Source organism: Cryptomeria japonica, chromosome 8 (assembly GCF_030272615.1).
Source record: "Cryptomeria japonica chromosome 8, Sugi_1.0, whole genome shotgun sequence".
NCBI classification, from domain to species: Eukaryota; Viridiplantae; Streptophyta; class Pinopsida; order Cupressales; family Cupressaceae; genus Cryptomeria; species Cryptomeria japonica.
The window spans coordinates 186,182,468-186,191,480 of NC_081412.1; positions in this window are offsets into that span (position 1 = coordinate 186,182,468).

Below are 9,013 nucleotides of genomic sequence, written 5' to 3' on the forward strand. Positions count from 1 at the left end.
ATGCCACCCTTTGCTATCACCTCAGTAATCGGTTTCTCCTTACTGCAACTCTCTTCAAGACTCAGATTCCTCATTTCCTTCTCTTTCTCCTTCAAAGAATCCAATGTGAACTTATGCCCATCCTTCTCAATAGTGATCAAGTCTCTTCTACAGTCATAGATAGCTCCTCTATCAAACTACCAAAGTCTTCCCAACAAGACATGACAAGCACTCATAGATAAAAAATCACACAAGACCTCATCCCTAAAAGGTCCAATATTAAAACTCACCAAGCACTGCTCTTTTACTTCTAACTTTTGATCATCTGGTAACCAACTTACCTTGTAAGGACAAGGGTACTTAAGTCTCTTTAATCCAATTTTCACTACCATCTCCTCAAATACCAAATTATTAGTACTTACACTATCCACAAAACACTTACCACCTGATTTGCACAAAATCCAGAAAAGACTCCTTCTTTGAGTAGGTCTGGTATCTTCACTGCTCTGCACCATCATGACTCTTCTGAACATAAGGGATTATCCTTGCTCTAGCACACATTTAGTTTTGGTAACTCCAACTTCCTGATCCTCATTTGCCACACAACTTCTTCCCATTCCTTGCTTGCATTCATAAAATATATGTCTAGTTTCTCTACACTTGAAACATCTGCCCGAAAATTATCTACTGCTACTACCACTCCCTTTCCTCTGTGTCTTCTAATATGGTTCTATATTCCACTTAGGTTTTGATTCTTCTTCAACACTCTGCTTCTTTGTACTCATTTGCCCCCTAAATCTCTCCTTCCCTCTAGGATTATTCTGTTGTCTTCTTCTCACCTTCTCCTCAGCCTTCAAATCATACTGGTAAGCTTCCTCAATTGTGGAAATCTTTAACATACCCATTTCATCCTAAATGTTAAATGCAAGTCCATTTATGTACCTCACCACCTCTTCTCTATCCATCTCTCTATGTCTAGATCTGATCATTACTTTATAGAACTCCTTGGTATACTCTTTCATAGTCATGTTTCTCTACTTCAAGTTCTGCAACTTCTAATTGGATAGCTACAACTCATAGCCTCCCAGAATGAACTTAGCCTTCAATCTCACTACCATATGTCTCCACTGGGTGATCTTCATTTCACCATTCTCCACTCTTTCTCCCTACAACTCTTTCCACCATAAGGCAACATGCCCTTTCAATTTAGTTTGTGCCAACCTAACCCTCTGCAAGTCCTTAATATCCTCAAACTCAAAGTAGTCCTCCAATTCTCTGATCCAATCAATCAAATCCTCTGGATTCAGCATCTAGGAAAAGTTTGAAATCTCCACTTTATGTATTTTACTTGCTTGTGCCACTGCTCTTAGAAATATTTATTCTCTTCTATCTTCCAATCCTTCAGCCTCTTCTTCCTCAAGATCTTCTCTAGCTTCTTCATATTCATCCTTAGACTCTAGATTCCTCAGCAAACTAGCCAATGCATTCCAGATCTTGTTCCTCATCTCATTCTTGAAATCCTCCATCATCTTCTCTACCCTCCATGGGTTCATCCTTCTAGGTGACATCTCCTCCTTTGCTCTGATGAAGTACCTCAACTCGGCGATTTTCTTGCCAGTTTCAATTGCCTCACACTCAACAATCTATTGAACACACTCGCAGCCTGCCTCCACTCGGTGATCTGTTCACCCAAAGGAATGCCTCAAGGTTCCCAACTAGTTCGTACATGAACCGGTTCATAACTAGCACTGATACCACTTGGTGCATCCATAGTCTGGTGGGTTGTAAAAGAGAACAGACCAGATCATGCACCAAGAGTAACATAGCGGAAGCAACAACAAAACATTGAAAAATAACAAAGTCAGATATCCACACCATCATATATTCATCATAGATCATCTGGTAATCAACCAGTTACATGAAGGCTAACAAGCCAGAATACAATGGATAATCAACTAGTTACATGTAGGCTAACAAGCTAGAATACAATCCATCTAGATCGCTAAGAGACCTCTGAATTATCAATCCCTTAACTAGGAACTCATAAACCTCTAACTGCCTACAAAGGATCTCATATAACAATATTTATACCCTCCGGAACATATCTAGGTCAGCCACAAAAGATTACTTTTATCAAGATTGGAAAATGACACGTGTAAATAGGTCAGCCCAAAGAATGAAAGGAAATTATTTTGGAAAAGAACAAACAAGGAGTACGGATCAACAAGAAGGTCGGCCAAGGACTCAGGATCATTGACAAAGACCCCAAATAGATCCACATGCCAAGAGATCACTCCGCATGAGAAGAAATCAACAATTAGTCGTTAAGCTCAAAAAATGGTCTTGGAACCAAGACAGTCAAACTAGAAGCAACATCTCATCGGAAAAGAGTCCAAATGGACTGAGAATCTATAATTAAGCATAAGAACACCTCTAGAAACCAAAAATTTGATCCGCAATGAAAAGCTACCTGCTACCAAAAGAACACGGAAACTAAAACACTGGACTTGAACAGAATAAAACTGAAAGGAAATATTTTTGGTTGATGCAAGATTGCTCATTGACTGGGGATGCTCCTGCATTACCTTGCCAAAAAAGGTTCTCATTTTCTTCACTAACTTTGTATTTGCTCCAATTAAAATAGATAAATAGGACATTAGATAAATAGGAAGAGCTGAGAGAACTACCTTTTACATAGCTACTCTTCATGCCCAAGAAAGCCATTTTGTTTTACAAGACTATTGTTTTGTCAATTCTTTCACCTATTGGGTCCCAAACTCTAGTAGATCTCAATCCCTTATCTAGGGGAAAACCAAAATATAAGCAATGAATTTTCCCTCAATTTAAACCGAAAAGAGCTAAAATCTCTTGCTTAATCAATGGCTTAACATTAAAGAAGAAAACTTCGTATTTGAGCTATTCTACCTTCTATCCTGATGCTTTGGAGTAGAGTTTGAGAATGTTTCTTAATTTAATTTCTTCTCTTCTATCAGATTGACTGAAGAGCACCATGTCATCTACAAATTGTTGGTGAGAGACTACTTCAACTACATTGGCTATCTTGATACCTTTGAGGAGGCCATCTTGTTGAGCTCTATTCAAATCCCTACCCAAAGCTTGAGCCATTATTATGAAGAGAAAAGGAGAAATGGTATCCCCCTAATGAATACCTCTAGAGGATTCAAAAAAACCTATTGGAGATCCATTCACTCAGACTAAAAATATAGCAGTGGATATGTTTTGATTAAGTAAAAATAGGTTTTTGAAAGGAACCCGAACCATTTACATAATAGGAAATAAATAAAGCATTAAAGAAGAATATAACCGTGCCTGATCACCCTAACAAAAAATAGTTCCCATCCCAACCAAAAAGGGAACTCAAAACACAGAGCCGCTTAAAGAAAACAAAAGGATAGCAAAAGGACATCACAAATACAAAGACAAAGACCGAGATAGCTAAATATTTTTTATAATATCTTCTGCATGAACCACCATCTGCTTCATGTTGTCCGCAAAGGAGTGGATATATTATAATAGATTATATTAATCCATTCTTTAGAGAGCCTGAAAGATTCTAAACATTTGCATAAAAACCTCCAATCCCCTTTATCATATGCTTTCCTAGTATCCAATTTGACCAACATACTTGGTTTCTTATTTATTTGAATTGAATGGATTGCTTCTTGGGCTATAATAACTCTGTCAATGATAGATCTTCTTGGAATGAACCCAATTTGTTGTTCTGATATAATAAGTGGAAGGACTTTCTTTAATTTGTTTTCTAAGACTTTGAACAAAACTTTGTAGATAGTGTTGTAGAGGGAGATAGGTCTAAATTCATCTAGTTCTTCCATATGATTTTCATTAATTCATTTAAATTACTTTAATATAATGAAATTAAAACTATTCAATAATTAATAAAGTTTTAATTAAGTATAAAAATACAGTTATTTTTGTTCAATTAAGCATTAATCCAAAAGTAATGCTAACAAGTGTGGAAAACAAGTTTTCAATAAATTCCTTGAAAATGTATTGAAATATCAAAGAGAATAAGAAAGCAAATCTTTGTAGGGATTTTATAATTGAATATCATTTTTTTACGAATAACTTCATCAGTGAGGAGGTCATACAAATGATATATTGCATAGATATCTCTCTCTACCCATTTTTCATTTTTCAATTCCACTTTTGAACTAACCGATTACCACCCTTAATTTACATTTTCTTCCAATATGTTATTATTGTTATTTGATAGTTGTTTATTTAAATATTTAAAAATGCATACATTATTTTTATTTTTATTTTTTTGATCATTAATTTTGTAGTATATTGATTCAGAAAAAGATATACAATCATTTATGGCCATACAAGGTTTAAACATCGGCCCAAAATCTAACAGTACTGACCTACTATGGAGGACATTCAAATCTAAAAACAAGGAAACCAGTTCTGTGCATCTCTACACAAAAATATTACAGTCATCCATAAAAGTATAGTTTTTTTTTTAAAAACTAGTAGCGGAAGTAAAAGCAAAACAAATACTATAGACTCGTGGCTGCTCAGTTGCTATCACTCGAGTTCACCTACTCCTCATCTACAATATCTGCCAATGCTTTTCCCTTTGCTTCTTCGCTCTTCATTTTCGGGATGCAATCCAAACTCCCAAAATCAAGGTCACCTTCTAGACTGGCTAACAGTTGGACGGCCCGCCCTTCCTCAAATCAGTCTCACAACTCTCTCCCAACCTCCATATGCGCCACCACCTTCAGGGCCTTCAAAACTTCATCTGTTCTGATTAGCTTGACACAGAGCTTCATGGCTTCCCAGCCTATGCGAGCTCACTCACAACATCGCTCCTTAATACGGTTTTCTGGCCCTCGAACAAAGGGCAATATCTCCTCCTCAACCTCTCCTTCCCTAATGTGGATTCCTGTCTGAGGGACAACCCACTCCAAAATGGATTCAAGATTGATCAGATATTCCCCATCTATCAACTTTGTTAGCATGAGCTTTATTTTCTCTACCTCTGGTTCAAATTCGCATGCCCAGGCCATTATCAGGGAGTACACCTCCATATTTGTCCTATAACGAAAGTGAATGTGCGACAACTCCTCTCCCAACATTAGGCACGCCGCACTCCACAATTTCTCTTCTTTGTACTTGAAGAGTGCTTGCATTCTTTTATCCGACACTGTCCCCAGAAATGGAACCAATTTCTTCTTGGTTCTCAGAGTAAAATTTGCCTCCATTGAACCTGCACAAACTATTAACTCCAAACTCTACAATGCAAATGACATAAAAAACATTTATCAATCAATTTATTGCACACTCAATGTTTAGCTCATAAACCAAAGTGGTTACTTCCTCCACTGTCATTTACGATGGGTCATAAATGCAGAATCAATGATATAAAAGGAATGAGATTTCACAACAGATTTGTTGTCCTCCCCCATTATTGCTAATCGGTACTCTGCACGAGACAACTTCCTCATTAATTGCAATGTCTTTGAGAGGGCGTACTTGTCATTATTGGTTGCCTTGCATGCATGTTAATTGTTTCATGCTTCTAGGACTGTGTTAAATCCACTTCCACACTCTGCCATCTCCCTTCCACCACTTGGCCATTTGGCTTGGCATGTCACATCCGATGTTGGAGAGTAGGTCTACCACTGCATTGGCACCTCGCTTGATGTGGGAGACCCGAAACTCCTCAAAGAGATTGAGCTTCTCTCAGATTATCTCCATCCAATAGGATAATTTCCATGATGGGGTATTGCCCTTAGAAATTGCATTGATGACCACCTGGGAATCTCCTTCTAGGTGCAGCCTTGGGATTTTCATGTTTAAAGCCAATTCAGTTGCCATAAGTGCTGCCTGTACCTCTGCTTCATTGTGTGTTCCATCCTGTAGTCAACGTGCTCCCTTGAAAAGGATGACCCCTTTATCATTTCTCACAACTACTCCCACTCCCAAGGTTCCCAGATTTCCCCTAGATGCCCCATCGAAGTTTATTTTTACCCATTCCTTGCTCGGCAGTTTCCATGTCACCTCCTCTTTTTCTAAAGGGAGATTAACCCTTAGGGACCCATTAACAAGTTAAAATGCATGCATATTATTATATGACATATATTAATAATTTTTAAAAATTTACATATCACCTATCATATATTTCTCTATAAATTTATAATAAAATATAGAATTATCATGTATTTAACTTAAAATTCCTATATTATATTGACTAATGCTATATTTTAATAGTTGTAAATGTTAATTAAAAAATTAAAACTTATTTTTAATAATATTTTATATATTGAAATTAAGAATCATATAATAAAATATTCTTTATTGAAGTTCTAAGGAAATTTAGTTTTGATGATGAGTGGATTGATTGGATAAATAGCTGCATCTTGTTGGCCATTTGATGGAATTGATTATGTGTTCCACTGATGTTTTATCATTGATGCAAACACTAGCTATTTGGATGCTTTACTAGCACCCTTTTGGTCCCGATAGGTTGAGTGGTTTCTGATTAACTAAGATCTGGTATGATCTAGTAGGCTCCGATATAGTTTGGTGATGGAATTGGCTTATTCATGATAGTCAAGCTCATATTTGGTCAGCTAGTTTTGGTCTGGATATCGGATACTATCCTATTGCTTAGAAGCTTGGTTTCTAGTTTCGGCAAGGGTTTCACTGACAGAGCTTTTGATGGATATCTTTGATGAATTACATAAGAGGTGTTGGTGCAACTTCTGATGGAGTTTTAGGATGTTGTTAGTGATCATGTTCGAGACTTGGTAGATGGAGATCATTGTTGTGGTGTATGGACCTATACTTGGTCCCGGTTGATCTAGGTTATGGACCAGATAAAATGTAACGTGTGGATAGGACCTATTGATGTATTTCTGGGATGTCTTATGTGATGATATTATTTGTTTAGCCTTAGGCTGACATGGTTTGTAATTATGTAATTGGTTTATCATCTGGTGGCCGACCTTATTGTTTATGGTCAAGGGTTTTGTATAAATAGATGTAAGATCTCATTGTAGATCATCATTGTTAATGTTAGAGGTCATGGTCAAGGAATGTAATGTGCAAATAATGTAATATCATTCAGGCAGAGTAATTGGTCGACCATTGGAGATCAAATTGGGTGTATGTAAGAGGATTTAGTCCTCTAGTATTGAGCTTAAACTGGAACTGTACTCATGCATAGGACATGCTATCTTTTGCAGTTCAACACTTCTTTGGATTGTAGTCTAGATTTCTATGTAGTGAGTGAGGCTCCTTTTGTGATGAGCAGTGCGCTCTAAGTTGTTGGCCTTCCTACAAGTGCAGGCCCCTCAATTGTAATTCACATACTTACTGCAGAAGTATTATCTGACTATGCGTAGGCTTTGCATCGTGGTTTTTCTCTTTATCAGGTTTTCCACGAACAAATCATGGTGTTATGTGGATGGTATTTATTTTGTGATTAATGTTAATGCTTAATTGGTTCAACTGCTATTTTGGTATTAATATTTTGAGTTCTGGTATTAAATTTTAAATTGCTAATGGTTCTGGTAATCTGTGACAATTGATTCACCCCCCCGCCCCCTCTCAGTTGTCTTCTCGTTATTTCAACTATCTAACAATTGGTATTAGAGCTTTGGTCCTCTCTATAGAAAGCTTAACTGCTTGAGGAAGATCCTATGGTGACTAATAGTTCAAGTTCATCCAATTCTTCTGGAGCTATCTTTCGAAGGGATATTTCAAGGCTTGATGTCATAAATTATACAGTATGGAAGATTTGGATGGAGACTCATCTGAGATGTATTGGCAAGGAGATTTGGGAGATCACACAGATCACAAAGAATGGTGTCACACCCTATAATCTGGGATATGGAAATCCTCCTCAAGAAAACCTAGACAAGGAGCTTGAGAATGATTGTAGAGCAAGAGAAGCCCTCTTGTGTGCACTTTTTGATCAGCAAATAATGGGATTAATGAACAAATCAACTGGAAAGGCTATATGGGATAAGTTGGATACTCTTAATGAAGGTGACCCTACAATGAAGATTGCTAAGCTTGATCATTACCGAGTGAGATATGAAAACCTAAAGCTGGAAGAAGATGAAAGGATTACTGCATTCATGGAAAGGGTAAATGAGATTGTTATGAGAATTAAATGTTATGGTGGAACTCTGAGTGAAGATGAAATTATTCTAAAGTCCTGAGAGCCCTACCACCGGCTAACAAAATGAAGGCTACTACTATTAATGATTTAAGAACAATGGCTAATACATCTGTCAATAGAGATACTTTGGTTGGGAAACTATCTTCTTTTGAGCTTGAAGAATTTGGACCTTCTGGAGTTATGGAAGTCTGAACGTGCTTTTCATGTATCTACATCTACAACTGGTGAGCAAGACAGGAAATATTTGTACGCAAAGGAATTAGAAGATATGAAAAGAGAAGATGATGAGTTTGAGCAACTTGAAGCAATATTTGCTAGAAGAGTACCTAAAGGACCGGTAGGAAGTAAGTATGAAGGAAAAGCACCTTTTAAATGTTTTGCATGTAATAAGATTGGTCATTTTGCATCTATATGTCCTGAAAGAAATTCAAGATTTGAAGAAAGAGTTAGAAGATAATTTAAACCTAACCCTGGATATTGGAAAAAGTATAAATATAAAAGAAATAGAGACAAATCATGCTACATAGCAGATGAGGAAGGCATTACCGATTCAAATGATGAATTGGCATAAGACTCTACTAGTGGATCTAGCAATGGGAAGGAATGGGTATTCCTCGCTATCAAAGAAGATGATCCAACACTAGAAGAGAAGGAACTTGCTGATAAAATTGAAGACAAGGATGAATGGGTAATTGACAGTGGTTATTCACATCATATGACTGGAGATAAAGGGAATTTTCTATCTTTGCAAAAATTTGATGGTGGCCTAGTTAGATTTGGAGATGACAAGGCATGTATGATCAAAGGAAAAGGAATTATATCACTAGATGGTAAGAGCAATATTGACAATGTTCATTA